Here is a 24782-nt window from a genome sequence, read left to right on the forward strand (position 1 = left end):
AGTGATCTAACTAGAACGCTCCCATACCTCCCAACTTCTGTAACGGTGGAAGCGGCACCCACGCACGGCGTGACCTATGCAAATAAAGGGTGTGCCATATGCAAATGATGCTGTTGCTTGGTCCTCCTTTTCACCCTCTGTATTTCTGAATAGACGCTGAGGGGACTCCCAACTGCCCCCCCCCCCCCACCCCCGGTGGGACAGGGGACCGTCCCGTGAAAAACGGGACTGTTGGGAGGTATGCGATACGCGTGTAGGCACCTACGCAACTGCGATGCGTGGCACACATGCAGTGTAAATCTAGTCATCGGCTAGTGATCTGTGCTATAAGCAGTATGGCTCAGCACGGAGGCTCCCTCACCCCGTGTATAAGTATTTTTATCCCCATTGTTTTCACCCAATAGAATATAAACTCGTTTCAGCATGGACCTCTACCTCGTCTGTAATTATATAACTTGTCAGTTTTATTCCCGTTCACAGCTCAACGGAACCCTTAGAGCAACCTATAAATAAAAGATAACAATAGAGATAACAGAAAGCCTCTGTGTGATAGAATAGGGTTTATTAGGTTTTTTAACAGTATTGAAGCTCAAAGCATTGAAGCAAATGAAAACAAACATATATCACACACACACACAGGGCTGCCACAGAGACCACATTACACACCATACTCTTTGTTTCCATATATTAATAAATCAGAATATGCTGATGCGGTTCTTTGTGATTCTGCACATATGTTATACTTAACAATAAAGCATAAACAAAACCTTCTTTTAAATAGGGCATATAATCTCTGTATGCTGGGAATTAGCTGCTCTTTGCGGTGTAATCATTTACAGGAGAAATAATGATAACGCAGAGGCTGCAGTCATAAAACCCCACTGTGAAAATGTGCACTTTATGTAGCAGAACAGGATGCAACAAATCACTGCGATGTAATGTTCCCCAAAGCATTCAGCCATAATGAACTACACCAGCCCAATTCTAAAGATTCCGCACTTTCTTGATAAGTCTGTTATACAAGTAACTACATTTAGGAAACAATATTCAAATACATAAAGTAACTGTACTCCGCACCCCCTCCCCTCTCTTTCCTTCTTTCTCCCTTATTGAATGAGTACAGGAAAACTTTAATAAAAGGTGTTTTCAAGGTTTATTTAAAGCAGCGTTGCCTATTTCGTGGCTTCCCTCTTCGGGGAGAGGGCAGCCAGTTCAGTCAGGCACGGGGGGGGGGGGGACGATGAGTGAGGGGGGTGTGGCAATGCCGGTATTTCAGGCATTGCACAACGGGGGACGGGGCTACAAAATGCAAATTACGTCACTTGCTCGCAGGGAGGTGGGGGGCACAGGAGGCTGTCCGGATTCTGGGAGGCTTGCCTAACTTTCCGGGGGGCTGTTCCGGGAGAGTAGGCAACCCTAATTTAAAGCTGAGGTTGAAAGTCTGACTTGGTGAGAGAGTGAATTCCAGAGTACCGGGGCACCAGGGGCTGGCTGGCAACTTTTAGCCTGGGGGGCAAGTCCAGAGCACTGGCCCATAAGTAACAGCGCATCGTTAAATTTAGGTTTTGCGGTTTAAAAATATGTATTAATAAAAAAAAAAAACAATAATAAGACACCACAGGCTACTCCCCGTCTTATAATAATAACAGGACAACAGAGGCTGCTCCCCCTGTATAATATCAGGACACCACAGGTCTACTCCCCGTCTTATAATAATAACAGGACAACACAGGCTGCTCCCCTGTATAATAATAGTACCCCCACAGGCTGCTCCTCCTGTATAATAATGGGACCCCCACAGGCTGCTACTCCTGTATAATAAAAGTACACCACAGGCTGCTCCCCCTGTATAATAGGACACAACAGGCTGCTCCCCCTGTCTTATAATAATAACAGGACCCCACCGGCTTCTCCCCCTGTATAATAACAGGACCCCACAGGCTGCTCCCCCTGTATAATAATAACAGGGCCCCCACAGGCTGCTCCTCCTGTATAATAATGGGACCCCCACAGGGTGATACTCCTGTATAATAAAGTACACCACAGGCTGCTCACCCTGTATAATAGGACACAAAAGGCTGCTCCCCCTGTCTTATAATCATAACCGGACCCCACAGGCTTCTCCCCCTGTATAATAACAGGACCCCACAGGCTGCTCCCGCTGTATAATAATAACAGGACCCCACAGGCTGCTCCCCCTGTATAATAACGGGACCCCCACAGGCTGCTCCCCCTGCATAATAATAACGGGACCCCCACAGGCTGCTCCCCCTGTATAATAAAATTACATCACAGGCTGCTCCCCCTTTATAATAACAAGACACAACAGGCTGATCCCCCTGTATAACATGACCCCACAGGCTGCTCCCCCTGTATTATTATAATAATAATAATAATAATAATAATAATAACAATAACAGGACCCCCACAGGCTGCTCCCCCTGTATATAAAGGGACCCCCACAGGCTGCTCCCCCTGTATAAAAATAACGGGACCCCCACAGGCTGCTCCCCCTGTATAATAATAACAGGGCCCCCACAGGCTGCTCCTCCTGTGTAATAATAACAGGACCCCACAGGCTGCTCCCCCTGTGTAATAATAACAGGACCCCCACAGGCTGCTCCCCCTGTATAATAAAAATACATCACAGGCTGCTCCCCCTTTATAATAATAGGACACAACAGGCTGCTCCCCCTGTATAACATGACCCCACAGGCTGCTTCCCTGTATAATATTAATAATAACAGGACCCCCACAGGCTGCTCCCCTTGTATAATAATAATGGGACCCCCACAGGCTGCTCCCCCCTGTATTATAATAATGGGACCCCCACAGGCTGCTCCCACTTATAATATTAACTGGACCCCCACAGGCTGTGCTCCCCCTTAAAATAATAACTGGACCCCCACAGGCTGCTCCCCCTGTATAATAACTGAACCTTACAGGCTGCTCAGCCTGTACAGTCCCACCGCCTCTTACCTTGATGCCAGACAGTGAGGCAGGCTGCAGCATAGGGAAGAAAGTGTAACGTACAGGCAGGAATTAGGTGGAACATACAGAGTCTCTGTAGTGGCCTCCTGCACTAGACATGTCCTCAGTGCAGGAGGCCGGCGGCCATGTTCATGGAGACCACTCGGAAACTGGTCAGTCTGGCTGCAGCAGCAGCCTCAGAACAATGGCGGCCCGCACGCAAAACGATTCAGCGGCCCGGGGGGCACATGGCACCCTACCCCCCAGCCCAGCCCGCCCCTGCGGGGCACAATGGGTGAAGTCTTGGTGGTGAGTGTGACAGAAAGTAACCCTGGATAAAACATTATTGCTTACTTTTGAAAAAGCATTTCAGCATACCTCCCAACTTCTGTGTTGGGGAAATAGGGACACTCGCGCGGCGAAGCCCCCGAAAAGGGGGTGGGGCGTACGCAAATGAGGGCGCGGCTTATGCTAATTAGGCGCAACCTCATTTTCATACGAGAATAGATGCTGTGCGCATGCGCACAGCGTCTATTCTATTAGATTGGGGGGTCTCCCAACTGCCACCCCCCGCAGCGGGACAATGCCTGCCGCGGGTGGGACAGCGGGACAGGACTCGAAAATCGGGACTGTCCCGCTGTAATCGTGACAGTTGGGAGGTATGATTTCAGGTAGATTCTGAAGGTGTCACCTAAATGTAGATGAGCCCCCAACAGAGCCGGCCCTAACCAATTTAACATTTTGGCTAGTTCCAGCACCCATTACCAAACAGCACTGCACTCGGGAATGCATGCGACTCTGAATAAGGTCCTGGAGGGGTGACATAATGTACAATGATGTGCTTTACTTAGACTATGGGCGGTATTCAATGAGCCTGATTCGCCATGTTTTTATGGCGAATTTGTGCTGTTTGGCGAATTTTTGACAAAAACGGTGAATCACCCTATTCAATGACCACATGGCGAATACATTTCAAGGTTTTTTTCGCCATGATTCACCGAGTAGCAATCGCTATCTTTTTATGGTGAAGTGGAATGTGAACTTTTAACCCCTTCCCGACATTTGACGTACATTTACGTCATGGTCGGGAAGTACTTCCCGACACATGGCGTAAATGTACGTCATGGCTTTAAACTGTCACCGCGTCTATAGACGCGGTGACAGTTTAAACATGTCTGCTGTCCCTGACAGCAGACATGTCCCTGCATGCCCAGGGGGGGCTGCGATGCCGCCCCCCCGTCGGCGATCGCTGTGATTGGCTGTTCAGTGTGAACAGCCAATTACAGCGTTTTCTGTGTCACCGGCGAATAACGTTCGCCGGTGACACAGGGATCGGAGGTGATTGGTGCTGTAAAGTACAGCACCAATCACCACGGGGTGTAAGGGTGACACTGGTGTCAACCCACCTCACCCCGCCCGCCCCCAAAGGCCGTGATTGGTTCGTCGGACCGACGAACCAATCACAGCCATGGAGGGGGATTTAAACTAACGGTGACTGCACTGCAGACGCCATTCCGGTCTGGAATTGCGTGCAGTGCGGTCACCGTGCCTATCTGCCGTAGTATACTGACCTGATCCTTGCAAATACTTACCTGATCACTATAAGCGTGCTGGATGCTTCCTGGATCCTGTTACTACTTGTGACTTCCTGTGTTGTGCTGCTGCAGTGTGATAGTGTTATAGATAGAGAGAGATAGAGAGAGATAGAGAGAGATAGTGACAGAGAGTGCTATATTTTGTGCTGCTGCAGTGTGATAGAGTTATAGATAGAGAGATAGAGAGAGATAGAGAGAGATAGAGAGATAGTGACAGATTGTGCTATATATTTTTTATATAACTGACTGCTGCCCCCCCTTTTGTGCTGATCAGTATAAATTAACTGATCAGCAACTTTTTGGGGGCGCAGGTTTTTTTTTTTTTAATATATATACCTGTCAGTGCTGCTGCTGCTGCAGTGTCATAGAGTGATAGATAGTGAGAGATAAAGAGATAGAGAGAGATAGTGACAGAGAGTGATAGAGAGTGCTATATTTTGTGTCTGCTGCCCCCCTTTTGTGCACCCCCAGCAACTTTTTGGGGGTGCAGGGGTTATTTTTTATATATATATAACTGTCAGTGCTGCTGCTGCAGTGTCATAGAGTGATAGATAGTGAGAGATAGGCCCTTATTCTGATCGGTGCGGCCCGATCAGAATATGCGGCCGCAACCGTGCAGGCGAATCCCCGCCTTCCATACGGATCGCCACCTGCCGTCCGTACGCGGATATGTGGCGATCCGCATGAAATTGGACGGGGATACGCCTCCTCCGTCTTGGGAGCTGCCCCTGCATTCGATGGTCGTCGAACATCGAATGCAGGGCCGCACGCTCCACCAGGTCCCGCAACACAAGACCACACGGACACTTGTCCGTGTGAAATCATGTATGTGGGCGGGCAGCTGACATCCGGCGATGTCAGATGCCCGCCCCGTACCCACGCGTCACGGCCTCATTACCATGCATACGCCCCGCGTTTGCATGGGAACGCCCATGAAACGCGGGGCGTATGCATAGGGTAATGAGGCTAAGTAGCCCCTCACGCCCCTCTACGCCCCCTGTGCGGAGTATAAAGAATCCATGCGGCGAAATCGCCTGCACATGCGCAGAGTGACCTCTGCACATGCGCAGACGATAAACATCGGCGGGCCGTACGCAAGCGGGAATATCCGCACCGATCAGAATAAGGGCCTAGAGATAGAGAGAGATAGTGACAGAGAGTGATAGAGAGTGCTATATTTTGTGTCTGCTGCCCCCGCCTTTTGTGCTGATCACTATATCTGAGGTGATCAGCAACTTTTTGGGGGTGCAGAGGTTTTTTTTTTTTATATATACCTGTCAGTTGCTGCCAGTTGCACTGTCAGTTGCACCAAAGGTTGTGCACCTGCTGCCCCTCACTGGTAATCAGTGTCGCATCAGTGATCACCTTTTTTTTTTTTGAGGGTGCTGTGGGGTCTTTTTTTAATTTTTTTTTTACACACACTGTGATTTTGTGGGTGTCCTGTGGCCACTGTGCGCTGATCAGTGACGTACATCACTGATCAGCTTTTTTGGCACAGGGTTGATCTATTTTTTTTTTTTTTTGGATCAAATTCCTGTTGCCTTTGAGCGCTGTTCAGTGACGGACGTTACTGACCAACATCTGTGCTCAATTTTTGGGCGCAGGACCTTTTTTTTTTTTTTTTTAACCCCTTCAATTTTTTTTTTTTTTTTTAACCCCATCAATTTTTTTTTTTTTTTTATTGGGATCAAATTCCTGTATAAAGTATTTTTTTTTTCTGCACTACATACACACTACACACTACATACCCCCCTGGTTGAAATAAAGTTTGTACCCCCCCTACACTATACACGTGTTGAAACATTTCACTACCAGAAACACAAAAATAAAAATGGCATCCCAAATGTCATCCCAAATGTCATCCCAGTCATCCAGAAGAATGTATTCAGCGGAGGAGGCATATGCCATGCTTGCCTCTGACTCTGACACAGCCAGTGAGGCAAGCGGGGAATTTGAAGGATTCATCTTAAGCTCCTCTTCCTCCTCTAGTGATGAGGGACCCCCTCAAAGACGCCCCCGTAGAGCAGCTGAGACCCCCCCCCCAATAATTGATCTCGTATGGACCCCACCACCAGACAATTTTGAGCCCCAGGTTCCTGAGTTTTTGGCCATGCCAGGAATCCAATTTGATTCCACAGGTCTCAGAGAAATTGACTTTTTCAAATTATTTTTCTCTGATGATTTTATAAATTTAATGGTAGACCAAACTAATTAATATGCCCAGCAGTTTATTGCTCAAAACCCCACGTCATCATTTGCTAGGTGGACCCCTGTAGATGCAGTAGAGATGATGACGTTTTGGGGTCTGGTGTTTCATATGGGCATAGTAAAAAAGCCAGAAATTAGGCAATATTGGAGTACAGATGTTCTGTACAGCACCCCATTTTACCGTATGGCCATGACTCGGGCTCGTTTTGAGATGATCCTTAAATTTTTGCATTACAACGATAATGCACAGTGCCCACCCAGAGATGATCCCACCTTTGACCGGCTATTCAAAGTCAGGCCGGTCATTGATCATTTCAATGCCAAATTTGCAGAGATGTACATCCCTGAAAAATGTATTTGTATTGACGAGTCCCTTATACATTTTAAAGGAAGGGTTAAATTCCGCCAGTACCTTCCCAGTAAGAGGGCAAGGTATGGCATAAAAATGTATAAGCTGTGTGAAAGCACCTCAGGGTACACCCACATGTTTAGGGTATATGAAGGGAAGGATTCAAGAATTGAACCGCCAGAATGCCCCCCCCTCCCTCGTAGGTGTTAGTGGAAAAATTGTCTGGGATTTAGTGCACCCCTTCCTGGATAAAGGTTATCACCTCTATGTGGATAACTTTTACACTAGCATCCCCCTGTTTAAGGCCCTTGGTTCAAGAGGTACAGCAGCTTGCGGTACTGTGCGCAAGAACCAAAGAGGCCTCCCAAAAACGCACATTGCCCAAGTAATGAGAAGGGGTGAAAGCAGGGGAATATGCACCGAAAATATGTTGTTGGTCAAATATAAGGACAAGAGGGATGTCCTTATACTGACAACAATTCACGGAGACAGTACCACCTCCGTCCCTGTACGAGGTACCAGTACCCACACCTCAAAACCTAATTGTATCCTGGATTACAATAGGTACATGGGCGGAGTGGATCTTTCAGATCAGGTACTGAAGCCGTACAGTGCCCTGCGGAAAACAAAAATCTGGTACAAGAAGCTGGCCGTGTATATCATCCAGATGGCACTGTATAACGCTTACGTGCTATTCCGTTCTACCGGCCAGAGGGGGACATTTATGCACTTTCAAGAGGAAGTCATAAAGGGCCTAATATTTGGGAACCAGCAGGCAGAGGGCCCCAGTACTTCTAGTACTGGCCCCCGTATTGTACCAGGGCAGCATTTTCCTGATGAAATCCCCTCCACTGGAAAAAAGGGCAGGACACAAAAAAGGTGCAAAGTTTGCTATAAAAAGGGAATAAGAAAGCAAACTATTTTCCAGTGTGACACTTGCCCCGACAAACCCGGCCTATGTATAAAGGAGTGTTTTAAAATATACCACACATCTATGGATTATTAGGTTCATCATTTCACCGTGCTTCGGGGGTCTTGCTAATGCCACATAGCACCCACCATTCATTCCACCAGAATCTGAGCCGCAAAATCCAAAAATCACTCCTTCCCTTCTGAGTCCTGCCATGCACCCAACTGGTATTTTTTGGTCACATGTGAGGCATTGCCGTACTCGGGAGAAATTGGGGCACAGATTTTGGGGTGCTTTTTCTCCTTCATACCTTCTGAAAATGAAAAATTTTGAGCCAGTACTGCATTTTTGTGTAAAAAAATTTAATTTTTCATTTTCACTGCCCACTTGTATCAAAATTGGTGAAACCCCTGGGGGTTTGAAATGTATACTATACCCCTAGATGAATTCCCTGAGGGGTGTAGTTTGCAAAATGGGGTCACTTGTGGGGGGGTTCCACTGTATTGGTGCTTTGAGGGTCTTGCTAATGCGACATAGCACCCACCAACATTCCACCAGAATTTGTGCTGCAAAATCCAAATATCACTCCTTCCCTTCTGAGTCCTGCCACTTTTTGGTCACACATGAGGCATTGCCGTACTCGGGAGAAATTGGGGCACAGATTTTGGGGTGCTTTTTCTCCTTCATACCTTCTGAAAATGAAAAATTTTGAGCCAGAACTGCATTTTTGTGCAAAAAAATTTAATTTTTCATTTTCACTGCCCAGTTGTATCAAAATTGGTAAAACCCCTGGGGGTTTGAAATGTACACTATACCCCTAGATGAATTCCCTGAGGGGTGTAGTTTGCAAAATGGGGTCACTTGTGGGGGGTTCCACTGTATTGGTGCTTTGGGGGTCTTGCTAATGCGACATAGCACCCACCAACATTCCACCAGAATCTGTGCTGCAAAATCCAAAAATCACTCCTTCCCTTCTGAGTCCTGCCATGCACCCAAATGGTATTTTTTGGTCACATGTGAGGCATTGCCGTACTCGGGAGAAATTGGGGCACAGATTTTGGGGTGCTTTGTCTCCTTCATTCCTTGTGAAAATGAAAAATTTTGAGCCAGAACTGCATTTTTGTGTAAAAAATGTAATTTTTCATTTGCACAGCCCAGTTGTATCAAAATTGGTGAAACCCCTGGGGGTTTGAAATGTACACTATACCCCTAGATGAATTCCCTGAGGGGTGTAGTTTGCAAAATGGGGTCACTTGTGGGGGGGTTCCACTGTATTGGTGCTTGGGGGGTCTTGCTAATGCGACATAGCACCCACCAACATTCCACCAGAATCTGAGCTGCAAAATCCAAAAATCACTCCTTCCCTTCTGAGTCCTGCCATGCACCCAAATGGTATTATTTGGTCACATGTGAGGCATTGCCGTACTCGGGAGAAATTGGGGCACAGATTTTGGGGTGCTTTTTCTCCTTCATACCTTCTGAAAATGAAAATTTTTGAGCCAGAACTGCATTTTTGTGTAAAAAAATGTAATTTTTCATTTTCACTGCCCAGTTGTATCAAAATTGGTGAAACCCCTGGGGGTTTGAAATGTACACTATACCCCTAGATGAATTCCCTGAGGGGTGTAGTTTGCAAAATGGGGTCACTTGTGGGGGGCTTCCACTGTATTGGTGCTTTGGGGGTCTTGCTAATGCGACATAGCACCCACCAACATTCCACCAGAATCTGTGCTGCAAAATCCAAAAATCACTCCTTCCCTTCTGAGTCCTGCCATGCACCCAAATGGTATTTTTTGGTCACATGTGAGGCATTGCCGTACTCGGGAGAAATTGGGGCACAGATTTTGGGGTGCTTTGTCTCCTTCATTCCTTGTGAAAATGAAAAATTTTGAGCCAGAACTGCATTTTTGTGTAAAAAATGTAATTTTTCATTTGCACAGCCCAGTTGTATCAAAATTGGTGAAACCCCTGGGGGTTTGAAATGTACACTATACCCCTAGATGAATTCCCTGAGGGGTATAGTTTGCAAAATGGGGTCACTTGTGGGGGGGTTCCACTGTATTGGTGCTTGGGGGGTCTTGCTAATGCGACATAGCACCCACCAACATTCCACCAGAATCTGAGCTGCAAAATCCAAAAATCACTCCTTCCCTTCTGAGTCCTGCCATGCACCCAAATGGTATTTTTTGGTCACATGTGAGGCATTGCCGTACTCGGGAGAAATTGGGGCACAGATTTTGGGGTGCTTTTTCTCCTTCATACCTTCTGAAAATGAAAAATTTTGAGCCAGAACTGCATTTTTGTGTAAAAAAATTTAATTTTTCATTTTCACTGCCCAGTTGTATCAAAATTGGTGAAACCCCTGGGGGTTTGAAATGTACACTATACCCCTAGATGAATTCCCTGAGGGGTGTAGTTTGCAAAATGGGGTCACTTGTGGGGGGGTTCCACTGTATTGATGCTTGGGGGGTCTTGCTAATGCGACATAGCACCCACCAACATTCCACCAGAATCTGAGCTGCAAAATCCAAAAATCACTCCTTCCCTTCTGAGTCCTGCCATGCACCCAAATGGTATTTTTTGGTCACATGTGAGGCATTGCCGTACTCGGGAGAAATTGGGGCACAGATTTTGGGGTGCTTTGTCTCCTTCATTCCTTGTGAAAATGAAAAATTTTGAGCCAGAACTGCATTTTTGTGTAAAAAATTTAATTTTTCATTTTCACTGCCCAGTTGTACCACAATTGGTGAAACCCCTGGGGGTTTGAAATGTACACCTAGATGAATTCCCTGAGGGGTGTAGTTTGCAAAATGGGGTCACTTGTGGGGGGGTTCCTAAATTTTAGCATCTTATGGTGCCTAGAAACCTACATGGTGCCTAAAAAATAATCTCATAAAAAGGAGGCTCCAAAATCAAGTAGGTGCTCCTTCTATTATGAAGCCTGTGGTTTGGTCAACGTGCACACTAGGGCCACATATAGGATATTTATGAAAACAAAAGAATTGGGGGAATCAATTTTTAGTCACATTTCTCTAGTAAAATCTACTGTGTTCCTTAAAAAAATGTATTAAAATTGCAAATCTGCAAAACAAATGAAATTTTGAAATTTCACCTACACTTTGTTTTAATTCCTGTGAAACACCTAAAGGGTTAACAAACTTCCAAAATGCTGTTTTGAATACTGTGAGGGGTGCAGTTTTTGAAATGGCATCATTTATGGGGGTGTCTCACATACAAGTCCCTCAAAGTCACATCAGAACTGAACTGGTCCCTAAAAAAATCAGTGTTTGAAATTTTCTTGAAAATTTGAGAATTTGCTATTCATATTGTAAGCCTCCTAGTGTCCAAAAAAATTAAAAGGAAGTTGAAATAATGATGGAAACATAAAGTAGACATATGGTCTATGTTAGTTATTAACTATTTTGAGTGGTATGATTATTTGTCTCACAAGCAGAAAATTTAACATTTTGCAAATTGCTAAATTTTCCATTTTTTTACGACATTTTGGTATTTTTCACAAAAAAACACAGACTGTATCGACCCAAATTTACCACTAATTTGAAGTACAATGTGTCACGAGAAAACAATCTCAAAATCACTGGGATAAGTAAAAGCAAAAAAAAGTTATCCCCACTTAAGTGATACATGCCAGATTTGAAAAAAGGGCTCTGTCAGGAAGGCAAAAACTGTCTGTGTCAGGAAGGGGTTAAAATTAAGTGTTTTGTTTTTTACATTTGGTGTCAAAAAATCAGGAATTTTATTCTGAGGAGGGGCATGCTATTTTTATTCATGTGCTGTAAGCACATGAATATATATTTAATTAAAAAAAATATCTATATATATATTTTTTTTTACACAGACCAGCCAGCAGGGGGCCGGAGCCGAGCCGCTCATTAGATATTCATATATTCACTGCACCCGATCATTATCGGGTGTAGTGAATATACCCGGTCCCCTGTTGGCACCCCCGGGGGGGCAGCCTGTGCTGCCTGGCACCCGGGGAGCCCACCTCCCCCCCACATACGCTCTGGGGCAGGCAGAGAGACTTCCATCTCCCTGCCTGCCACTGTCCTAAGGCTCCCTGCGGCATCGCCGCAGGAGCACAAATTCGCCAGTCAGGGGCAGTGAGCCCCTGACTCGTTGAATACCGGAGCCGTCGAGGCTCCGGAACGTGGCGGGCAGTGGCGAATGTGCAGCGAATCCTAAACAGGATTCGCTGCACGTCGCTGGTATTCACATTGAATACCGCCCTCTACCTCTGCCACCCTGATAATTGCATCCGTGTCATGTCCCCTGCTGCAACTGGGTATCCGGACTGATCATAGACTGACTCATGATAGACAGTCATATGGTCCACCACTAATGGTCGACAGTCAAAAGCTCGACAGGGTTTAAAGGTTGACACACAATAGGTTGACAGGGACTAAAGGTCAACATGGTCAAAAGGTCAACATGGAAAAGGACGACATGAAAAAGGTAGACATGCATTTTTTTTACAAAATTTTCTGCCGACATGTGCCGACAGGTGGTATTTCATGCCCTACCATCCACTAGGGCATGGAGGGAGAATAAAATAGTGTGCCGAGCGCAGCGAGCCGTGCTAGGGGATGCGGTGCACTAGACACAGTGTCTATGTCAACATAGACACCCTAAAAACATTTAAAACTCACGTTGACTCCTTTTCCATGTCGACCTTTTGTCCGGTGACCTTTTGACCATGTCGACCTTTTTCATGTCCAACTTTTAACCGTGTCAACCTTTTACCTGTCGACCATTAGACCCTGTCAACCTTTTGACCCTGTCAACCATTAGTTGTCGACCATATGACTGTCTATCATGAGTCAGTCTATGGCTTAAATACCATAACTCTGCAACTGTCTTTACTTACCATGTACTTGTCCTAAATTGCATTGTACTGTAATTTTTTTTTTTTGAGAAGTGCAGTTAGAACAATAAAGTTTATTGAGAAAAAAAACATACAAAAAATCCCCAGAAGTCCCGACTCCCGTAGCGCCACCCCAGGACAGCCGGGCCGGGGAGAGAATAAAAAGAATACAATAAGGTTTATTGTAATGAAAAAAAAAAAAAAAGGAGGGTACTTATGTATTATCTGGGCTCCCATGTTAAATGCACCCCATTTTTTCATACCCCTACTATCCAACTACGCATGGAGTTGATTTTATATAGTGTGGAGAGCGCAGCGAGCCACCGTGCCCGAAGCGTGGCGAGTGCACGCGGTCTCATAAGAAAAACGGGAGCCCAGATATTACATAAGTACCGAAGATTCATAAATTAGGTAAGGCTATTGCGCACTGTACTAAAACTAGTACATGCGCTACGCCGCCGCCCCCGCACCGCCACCATTAAAGTTCCCGGCCAGCGGGTTTCATAGATGAAGTGAAGCGATATCCCCTGCTTTAGCGCATGGGATAGCGCATATGCCCCACAGCGCCGCTTCATAAATCTACCCCATAGTATTTAAAGTTTGTAAACATGAAAGTGGCAGAGAACCTGCCAAGATCTTTTAAGTACAACTGTAAACATCCTTCATTTTGTTCAATATTCTATTAAAGTAAATGAATGTGAGACGCTGTTATATTCATTTGACAAAATAACTTTATGGAGATTTAGCAGCAAACACCAATTAAAATGTAATATGTGTTTTCAAATTTCACTCCCAAGTGAGCAGAGCAATTATTCTTTCATTTGTAAGTAGTTCTAATTGATATACAGTATGATTATAATAATGCAGTGCTGCTAATGATTAGATAGAATGGTTTTTATTTGTCACGATGAAGAATGTTGTTTTGTGTTGTAAATTGTATTGTAGAAAAATCTCATTTAAAAACATTGCACTCGTGTTCATATTATAATTATTTGTACAAAAACACTGGGTCCGATTCAGACCCCATCAGACAGGGCCGAATTTGGACGCATATTGCCAACATGCACCAAGACCGCTGGGTTATCCCCAGTCCCTCCCAATAATCTGTCCACCCGGCCCATGATATGACGTACCCGAGCACCCAGGAGACAACAGACTGTATGCCTATCGCGGTCCCGATATCAGATTGCCCTATCATCTTCCCTAATAATTGAATCCCCTACCACCACTTATTTATTTATTACCAGTTATTTATTTAGCGCCCATATATTCCGCAGCGCTTTACAGAGAATATTTGAACATTCACATCAGTCCCTGCCCCAGTGGAGCTTACAATCTAGACAAAAGAGGGGGAAAAAAGGGGTAGAAGGAACTTAATCGCACAGGATAGAATATTAATGTCAATGTAGATTTGAATGAGGCCCCCTATATAGGTGATCTACTTGGATGTATATATCATGGTAGGGGTGTGCTACCACTGGACACTGGTCAGAGACTAGAATATGTACAGGAAAAGGAGTGTCACTGTGTGGTGCACCAAGAGAATTTACAGTAAAATATAACCTTTATTGTTTAATTGGTAAAAAGCATTAGCGAGATAAAAGGACACAATACATACAAATACAAACATTGAACATGTGAAAATAAAAAGGATATTACTATCCTCACTACGTGGGACTCCACTATTCCACTTCAAAGGATTCTCAGTTATCACTGTAATAGTGTCAATTCAAATGTGTATAATTTGTTGCAGTTTACTAGTAAGTATGAGAGTGGTGGCACCTGATAAGGTTAATTGGTAACAGATCGTCTGTGCAATAGCTCAGACTGCTATATGTCAGCTAAGTCTGAAAAAGACCAACGGTCCTCTATTTCAACAGAAGAATGTTTTTATTGGGGAATGATATTACACACCAAGCAACCACTGCACCATGGCTAGTGGATTCTCATGCTGCGTGGTGTGCTGCGTCTGATGTAGTCAGTACGCAATCACAGGCTGGGCTAACCGCCCAAGGCCAGCCGGTCTGTCAGCTTCGTGGCTGACCGAGATAGTCGGCAGTGATCGCCGCTCGGTCTGTCACCGTGTCTGTGCTGAGGATCGCGGTGCAGACGTCAGACACCGCACACCCAGCACCCGCACGCGATGGTATGGCTGACCAAGTCCGGTCAGGTACCACTACGTATTACAGTCTTTCACAACAATTTTAAATACACATTAATAAATTGGGGGAAGGGAAAGTGGAGTCAAAACCACGAAGTGTGCGGTCAAAGTCACTTCGTGGTCACTTCGTGGTTTTGACTCCACTTTCCCTTCCCCCAATTTATTAATGTGTATTTAAAATTGTTGTGAAAGACTGTAATACGTAGTGGTACCTGACCGGACTTGGTCAGCCATACCATCGCGTGCGGGTGCTGGGTGTGCGGTGTCTGACGTCTGCACCGCGATCCTCAGCACAGACACGGTGACAGACCGAGCGGCGATCACTGCCGACTATCTCGGTCAGCCACGAAGCTGACAGACCGGCTGGCCTTGGGCGGTTAGCCCAGCCTGTGATTGCGTACTGACCACATCAGACGCAGCACACCACGCAGTAATAGAATCCACTAGCCATGGTGCAGTGGTTGCTTGGTGTGTAACATCACTTTCTAATATAACATTCTTCTGTTGAAATAGAGGACCGTTGGTCTTTTTCAGACTTAGCTGACATATAGCAGTCTGAGCTATTGCACAGACGATCTGTTACCAATTAACCTTATCAGGTGCCACCACTCTCATACTTACTAATAAACTGCAACAAATTATACACATTTGAATTGACACTATTACAGTGATAACTGAGAATCCTTTGAAGTGGAATAGTGGAGTCCCACGTAGTGAGGATAGTAATATCCTTTTTATTTTCACATGTTCAATGTTTGTATTTGTATGTATTGTGTCCTTTTATCTCGCTAATGCTTTTTACCAATTAAACAATAAAGGTTATATTTTACTGTAAATTCTCTTGGTGCACCACACAGTGACACTCCTTTTCCTGTACATATTCGAGCTTACAATCTATATTCCCTACCACATGTACACGCACACAGACATTCTAGGGTGCATTTTGTTGGGAGCCAATTAGCCTACCAGTATATTTTTGGATTGTGGGAGGAAACCGGAGTACCCGGAGGAAACCCACGCAAGCACGGGGAGAATACCTCCGCACCGTTAGGGCCATGGTGGCAATCAAACCCATGACCTCAGTGCTGTGAGGTTGTAATGCTAACCTTTACACCATCCGTACTGCCTTGGGCCCTTTCTCTCTGAATTACCCTCCCTGTCAGAGGGGTTATTCCTCTCGTTGCTAGAGGAATTGTAATTCTAATTTTGTTTAGTCATGTTTGTGGAGTGTGTTCTGCAGCAGCTCACTGTGATCTGTGCATGGCTTCTCTGTTAAAAAGAAATGAGAGTTTTAAAAAAAACCTCCCCCACCCCCACAAGCATTATTAATCCTGGGATCATTGAACAAGCACTGGTTCAAAAACAATGGGTAACAAAATGCCCCTATTTAATATTTAATGATCCAGCACCAGGCTCTTGGAGCCAGCCCTGGTTCTAAAATTTGGGAGAGAAAAATTAGTATGTGTTCCTTGACTTTTTGGAATCAGTACTGGGCACCACTATCAGAACTACTAAAACCACCCTCAATAGTCAGCCAAGGATTGGGATTCCTGGGGAAGTGGGGACCCACCCAATAAATGTGTCTTCACACTCCAGTGTACACCAAGCCTAGGCTGAAATCTGTGTCAATCCCCGGCACATGTGGTACCAGCATGCTGCCATCAAGTGCTTGGTGGTACCTATAGTCCCACTGTAAAATAAAAATGAACTCACGTAAGTTCTGTAATTTATATGGTAACAGGCCACTGATGGCTGTGAGTGGCCTCTCTGTCTGTCCATCAGTTGGCTGTCTTGATTGAAAGCTGGATGGATTTAATTTGATCGTGGTCATCTTTGGTGGTTGTTGAAACTTTGCTGGTTATTCAACCAAATAAAGCACCTTAAAATAACAAACGGTGTGGATGTGGCCACGCTAAGGTTAATTACGTTCCCATGAAAATGCTGGGCGTACGTATGGTAATGCGGCCGTGACGCACGTGTAGGGGCGGACATATGACATTGTCGGATGTCAGCTGCCCGCCCAGATCCTGCTTTTGAACGGAGAAATGCCCGTGTGGTCTGAGGTTGCGGGAGCCGACGGACCACTCGGTCCTGCATTCGATGTTCTGCGACCATCGAATGATGGGGGAGGTTCCCTGAGATGGAGGAGGTGTATTCATGCGAAATACACGTGCGGTCCGTTCGGACAGCTTCTTACCGCGTACGGACGGAGTTGGCGATCCGTATGGAAGGCCGGGTTTAGGACGCACGGTGCTGGCCGCATATTCGGATCCGGCCGCACCGATCAAAATAAGGGCCATAGTTATCCTCTGTTCTAAATATAGAGCATCAGTTATTTTAGCATTACTGCTTAATTACTTTAATCTTTGAACTCCACCCTGGCTTTTCATGGCCGTACACCCATCGGGAAGGTAATATAGTAACATGCTGTAGTAACATTAATTAAGGTTGAAAAAAGACGTTAGTCCATCAGGTTCAACCTACAGTATCTGACTTGTAACTACTGACTTGAGTAAGTCATATCTATAGGATTCCCTTAGTGGCCAAGAATTTATCCAGTTTTGATTTAAATTAATTAACATTAGTTGCTGTAACCACCCCCACCGGCAATGAGTTCCAGCTTGTTACTGCTCTAATGGTGAAGAATCCTCTTCTTAATTCAGTACGGAATTTCTTTTCCTCGAGCCTCAGTACATGCCCGCATGTTCTAAATATAGGCCTGTTAGTGAACAAATCATCTCCCAGTTCCATATGATTCCCAGTCCTGTACTTGAACATAATAATCATATCACCTCTCAACCTCCGTTTCTCCAGTGAAAAGATATTCAGCCTGATTAGCCTAACTTTGTATTCTAGTGATTCAAGACCTTTTACTAGCTTAGTCGCCCTTCATTCATGTCCTTTTTAAGGTGTGGCGCCCAGAACTGAACACATTATTCCAATTGTGGTCTCACCAATGCCTTGGTGCTGCAAATATCACTGAAATTTTATATAGAGCCATATACAGGGTTACTGGGATGTACAGAGCACGTATAGTGGGCTCTGGTATTGTCAATGAGGAGTGACTATGCCCCACATGCTGAGCCATGCCCTCTGGTATCAGGGCCCAATAGATTTCGATGGCCCTGGTCATATGTACCCAATTAAATTTATGTTCCTATCCTTAATAGATTACATTCATGCTTTTTTTTTTAAATGTGCATCCATAACTTTATTGTATCGTGGGGTGTGACACAGCTCACAGACAATGTCTATGTGGACAGTCAGTAGGTTGACCCCAAGAGGTCAATATGCACAATGTTGACATTAGAAAAAGGTTGACACATGAAAAGGTCGACATTAGTTTTTCACATTTATTTGGTATCAGTTTCAACAACTGAGCATGTGGACACCAGTTAGTGTACCTCACTTGGCTCGCTCCACTCGCCGGGCTTCGGCTCAGCTTCCTTGCTGCACTCGAGATACTTTACCATTCCCATTCAAAGACCATGCGGATGGTAATGTATAAAAAAGCCCCCCCCCCCACCAAAATAGAAAAATTTGAAAAACTAGACTTTTTTATGTGTTGACCATTGCTATGTTGATCTATCTTGTCTCGTCCTTTTGACTATGTCAAACAAATGTATTTCAACATATGGCGGTGCGCTCTTGACTGTGTACCTAACACTAGGGCCAATTCAGACCTGTTTGCACCGAATTAGGCCCTGCTTCTGATGTTGGGGGTCTGCACATGTGTATAGTCCCTCATGCGCATGCACAAATCCCCTGAGCGAATGCCTTCACTGAGTTATACACTCGTCGGGGCCATTTCCAACATGATGGGCAGGCAGGCGGTGCGAATGCAGAGGACTGCCCATTCTTTTATGGGCGTTCACACAAAAAACTGTTGGGCGCGCCCTTAGAAATGCTAGGCCTACCCCTGCGAATGCAGGTGTGCCCATGCCTCGGCCCAGGCATCTGACGTCACACGATGTCAGCATCCATCCCCAATTCAGCAGCAAGCGGCCACCTGAAAAAATATGTATAGACTTACTTTTCAGACCAAAAGGTGGAAATCTCTTACGATGGTGAGCGATGGTGAGTGAACATTGAATGATCCCCTGGCTGGGCTATGCTGGGCTGTTCCCCGCTCCTCTGCCCGCTGTGTCCGGACTCCAGGAGAGAGACGTGCTGCTATGTAAAATTCATATCTCCCGCTGGACCGCTAGCCAAAAGGCGCTTGCGGTCCAGCAGCCACCAGTTGATTGGCTGCTGGACCGCAAGCGCCCATTGGCTAGAGGTCCAGCGTGAGAAGTGAATGTTACATAGCAGCACGTCTCTCTCCTAGTGTCCGCACACAGTGGGCGGGGGAGCGGGCAAACGGGGAGGCGAGCCGGCAGGCAAGTGGGCTGGCTGGTGGTGCTGGTGCAGCTCCGGCGCCATGCTATTTTGTGTGGGCTCCGCCCTCGCTACGCCTCTGGGCATACACATCTGCTCGCATGGTAGCGCGGGTATTTGCTCGGCGGGGGGCATGAATGTGATGCGGCGATGTTTACCTGCTTGCTAAGGCAGCGAATACATGCAACCTAGCGAGCATGTCTGAATCAGGCCCACTGTCAGTCAGCCATCCAGATTCCCCTATCATCCAGTACATTTTTCATTATACTATTGTATTCCAATACTAGAGCGGAGGCAGCGTAAGTGCCGTAAAGGGACCTGCCGATCTATGAAGACATTTTTTTACAATGGTTATTAATGAATATGCTTCCACTCACATCCTAATATTGCCGCACATCCATAAATCCCCAGCCCCAGCTCCTGAGAATGTTGGCGTCTTGGGAATAAAAAGAATTGATTCTGGTCACCAAATATATGGCTGTAAAAACATGCCATGCTATCATTTGCCCCTAGAGAAAGCTCGTTCTCTCGAATATGCGCTGGAGTTTAGTATATCGCTTACCGCCGTAACATTTAGAAAGTTAGAACCGTAACATTGAGACGCGAGCTGCTGTTTCCGTCCTGGTTTGCATTTTTTCTATATCCCATATCAGTACATAACTGTACAGTAATTATGAATATCCATTCAAAACAAATCTATATAATCAGATCAAAACAAACCAAATAAATAATCTATTCCTATATTGAGCCATGTTTGTCGGCAAATATGATTTATCTGTGACTAATATACAGTGACTTGTCTATATTTTATGTTTCATTGTATGTAGAGTAAGTATCGCAGAAAAATAACAGTACTGATCAATCATTGCTCAAAGGGAAATAGGTTTATTAGGTTTAAGATAATATAAAAGCAAAAAACAAACAAGAACCGTATGATGCATTATTAAATGTAAAACCTTAAAATGAATTTAGATTTTAATTTGAGTTTCAACTACATAGTAATTTTCATAAAAGCATATAGTGAAATAACAGTGGTCGCCAACCATCGAATGTTTTATCTCCCCTTCGGGAAATAAAAGTCAGTCAGAACTGACCTTTATTTCCTTGAAGGTGGGGCGGCGCTGATGTCATTTGATGTCAGACGCCCGCCCGGAGCAGGGAACGCCATGCCTGCATTCCCAGGAGAACGCACAGCGTTTTCATGGGGACACTCGTAAATGCGACTGTGATAATCACCGAAGGCGTTTGCACAGCGGGTCTGCAGATGTGCAAATATGCACGCACAGAGCCGCACCATCAGTCCCCAGAGCGAATACGCCGGTGAATGGTCAGTTATGAATCATTGAAACCATTGAAATTACCACCATTAGATAATACCATTATACATTATGAGGATGTTATAAACCTTAGGATCAATTATAATTTACAGTATCATCACTTATGGGCAGATTTATCAAGCTCGGCGAAGTGTAAAAGTGGCTGGTATTTATCACCTGCCAATCAGATCCTAGCTGTCTAGTTTCAAGCTGGATTTAAAAAAGGACAGTTGGGAGCTGATAGGCCAGTGATAAAGCATCAGCCACTTTTAAACTTCACCAAGCTTAATATATCTGATGCCCCTTAGGCACATCATTATACAGCCGTTACCAAAATGATAGGTGCACTTTGTTGCTTTTAGCCTGATGTATTCTAGGAAAACATGGAAATCAATAAAAATCATCAGAGTGTTCTTTTATTGTACAGTAAATATAACAATTAAATAAATGTTGAAGGAGAAGTACCAAAAAAGATAAAGATGAATAATAGATTTATTATTATTGTACTTAATAAAGGATATTTCTTCAATTTCCATCATCACCTCTTCCAATGAAACTTGCATAATGCACCGATGAGCCAAAACATCATAACAGCTACCATATGAAGTGCATGGTGTTGCCAGTGTTGTAACAACAGCGCGTGTCATGGTCAGGGATATATTAGATGGAAACTTGACATTACTGTAGGTACTAGTAGCATGCAGAAGATATGGGCATGTCAGGACCTGAGTGACTTTGATAAGGGCCAAATTGTTATGGCCAGACAACTGAGTATTTTTTAAATGGCAAGGCGGTGCTCAATATCAGCCATGGCTATGGTCTGAGAACAGTAAAACCTCAAGCCCCAGAAAGGTTGTTGGGCAGCCAAAATTTATTGATGAGAGAGGTTATTGAAGGCTATCGTGGGTCATTCATGTGGATATTAATTTGGTCCATACCACCTACCTAAATATTGTTGGGAACCCTGTACAAAACTTTTTGGCCATAGTATTCTCCAATGTAAGTAGCCTCTTTCAGCAGAATAATTCGCCCTGCCAAGTACAGTACCTACTGTTGAAGGTGTTGCATTGGCCTTAAAATTCCACCTGTCTTTATACAAAGAAGCATCTGTAATATGCTTTAAAAACAACAAGTCCGATCCATGGAGGCTATCCATCACAATTTAATTAAGGTAAAGAATCATCTTGTACCAAATACCACATAACACCCTCAGAGGTCTTGTAGAGTCCATTCCCTAGTGGTAAACAGTAAATCAGACAGATGGCTATAATGTTTTGGCTTATCAGTGTTGTTTCGCTTCCATACATTTGCCTATGCAAACCCTAAACTAAACCCAATTTATTTCAATGCCAATCAATCCACTACTATGTGTAAAATAAACAAAGGGGACATGTTGTATACTTCAGTTATTTAGTAATATTATAAATGAGCACACAGATTTAGTATGTTCTTATTTTTCAAATCCGCCAGGTGTTGCTACTAATTTGTAAAACTGCATCCTGCATTATACACACAAGATAGCCCAGAGACAGTTGCTGACCAAAGTTCCATTTGGGTCAATGTTCTAAGGTCTAAGTTATTGGTTTGGTCAGTCATTTGTGTAGGTGATGAATTGGGTCTTGCTGTGTGAGCCCATATCATCATTAATAAAGATATCTTATTAAACCAGCTCCACTTGTCAATCTGAGTTAATGAATACCTACATAACCTCACAATTTGGTGGCAGCGGTGGGATCAAAGCAAAATAAAATTATAATAGAGCAAACAAGGCAGGCTGATATCATATAAAACAGCCAAGAAGGATAATTCACATGAAATACGCCAGCTGAGAGGTATCAAGAGCACAGCAGTGGTGACACAAGCAGTACTGATCAAGAATTTAGTTATCATGACCTACTGTAACACACAGGTTCTTAAAGTCGTTCCTCAGGACCCCACACAGTGCATGTTTTGCAGATCTCTTCACAGAATCAAGTGAAATAATAAGCTCCACTTGTGGATCTTTTAAAAGGTGTCAGTGAGTAATGAGTGCACCTGTCAGGTGACCTGGAAAACGTGAACTGTGTGCGGTCCTGAGGACTGAGTTTGAGAACCACTGACCTAACACATTAACAATACAAACATTGGCAATCATGGAGACCATATCCACATCCTTTATGAAAAGAGGCATAAACAGATGCAGTCCCTGGTAAGGGATATCTCTAAGTTGGGTTTCCTTTAACAAAATTAGCAGCTTATATAGAGCGGTTGCCGCCCCCCCCCCCCCCCAAAAAAAAAAATTGTAAGTGTCCTGAGTTTTCTAAGACAGAACACTCTTTGTCACAGAACTGCTTTAGCTCAGAATGTAGTGTAGATTATTCTAAAATACAGTCTACACATTTATCTTTAGGTGACTAAGTGCCAAGCTAATAGGCTGCTATAAATCATTTACTGCATTTATCACCCAAATGGAAGACAGTGCGTGACAGGTATGCATTAAGGGAATTATAATGCATGGTAGCATAAATTACAAGCTTTAAGTATTTACCGTATAAATTTGTTGAGGGTAACGTAGTAAATGTTTCTTCCAAAGTTATGCTTTTCTCTTAAAGGAAGACCATTTTCATATACAATACTGAATCTTCATTTTCCTCAGTAGTTCTTTGTCTTTTCATCCTTTACTCCCCTCGTTATTCAGGTCTTGGTTGTCCGTGTCATCTTGAGGTAGTGACATCATCAGTACTATTACTGTATGCTGCCACAGCTTTTCTGAACTCAACACATGCTACTGTGTGCTGTGGCAAGATAGGTGCTTAACCTTTAAGTACTATTTCTTTCTGTATTTTATTATTTTACACCATCTGCAATTAGGTCACGCCCCCTGAAAAGTACCTGGGCCTGGCAAGGCTCTCTAATGCCCAGGTTATGATAGCCCATTAACAATCCTTCAAGTTCTTTATTCACCAGTCGCACCTTCTCTGTAAACACCCTATACATTCCCAAACCACTCCATTGAGCTATCGTACGAGATTCCTATCCTTCTACACAGTTCATGAAAAACATTTTAAAATTCAAATACTCTACTGGCTTAAATCTGTATTACTGAGTTACCTGAATCACCCAATCCCACTCAGCACCTTTCACATTACCATCTGGCGGAATGAATACAAAATTAAATACGCAGAGCTTAGAGGTTGATGTATGCAGTGATAGGGCTGATATTTAGACTGTGAAAAAGTTGTCATTAGCAACCAATCATCTTTGAGAAAGCATATCTCACATGCATTCTATGAAATGATTGTTAGAAGCTGATTGGTTGAAATGGGCAACTTCGCCACTGGTCCACCTCTCCTCTCTGTTCAATGCTTGATTCTTAGATTGGGGTGGCAACTTCTGTCCAGGCTTTTTTCTGGTGGGTTTCTGGAGGCTTTGAGGTCATTTACATTTGATTTCATCCATAGATTTAATCGCAAATTGTGGGGAAGATTCAGACCCATTTGTTCGGGTCCAAATTCAGCCCTTTGTCCTATGGTGTGTGTGTTTGGGGGGTGTTTGCGCATGCGCAATAATGGTCGGCAACCATCAAATGATTTCTCTACCCTTCGGCCACATGTGAGGGGGTGTGTTCTCGTACACATCCCCTTGCAGGCTAGCGAGGGAATGCAAGTGGCGGGGGAGGGGCAGGTGTTTGGAGCAATGGCCAGTGGCGCTGGCCTGTTCGCTAGTTTGCGAGTAAACGCAGCTTAGCGAACCGGTCTGAACCAGGCCCTGTATTATGAAATCAGAGGCTCTTCCAATATCTGTTTTATTACTTATTTCCACTTCTAAAGAGAGTATACTGGCACTATGTAATACTGCTTTCACATTGCAGAAATGGGTAATGACACGGTATTCTTAAATGGGACTTTAAAACGGGTCAGAGCCTTGAGACCTTTCACATTGCAGGTGAAAACCGTTTTAAAAATCATTTAATACCATTCAAACATTCAACCTGTTTAACCCCCAAGGGACACGTTTCAAGCCATTGAAATA

The sequence above is a fragment of the Crinia signifera genome, chromosome 1 (genome assembly GCF_055691185.1).
Source record: "Crinia signifera chromosome 1, ASM5569118v1, whole genome shotgun sequence".
NCBI lineage: Eukaryota > Metazoa > Chordata > Amphibia > Anura > Myobatrachidae > Crinia > Crinia signifera.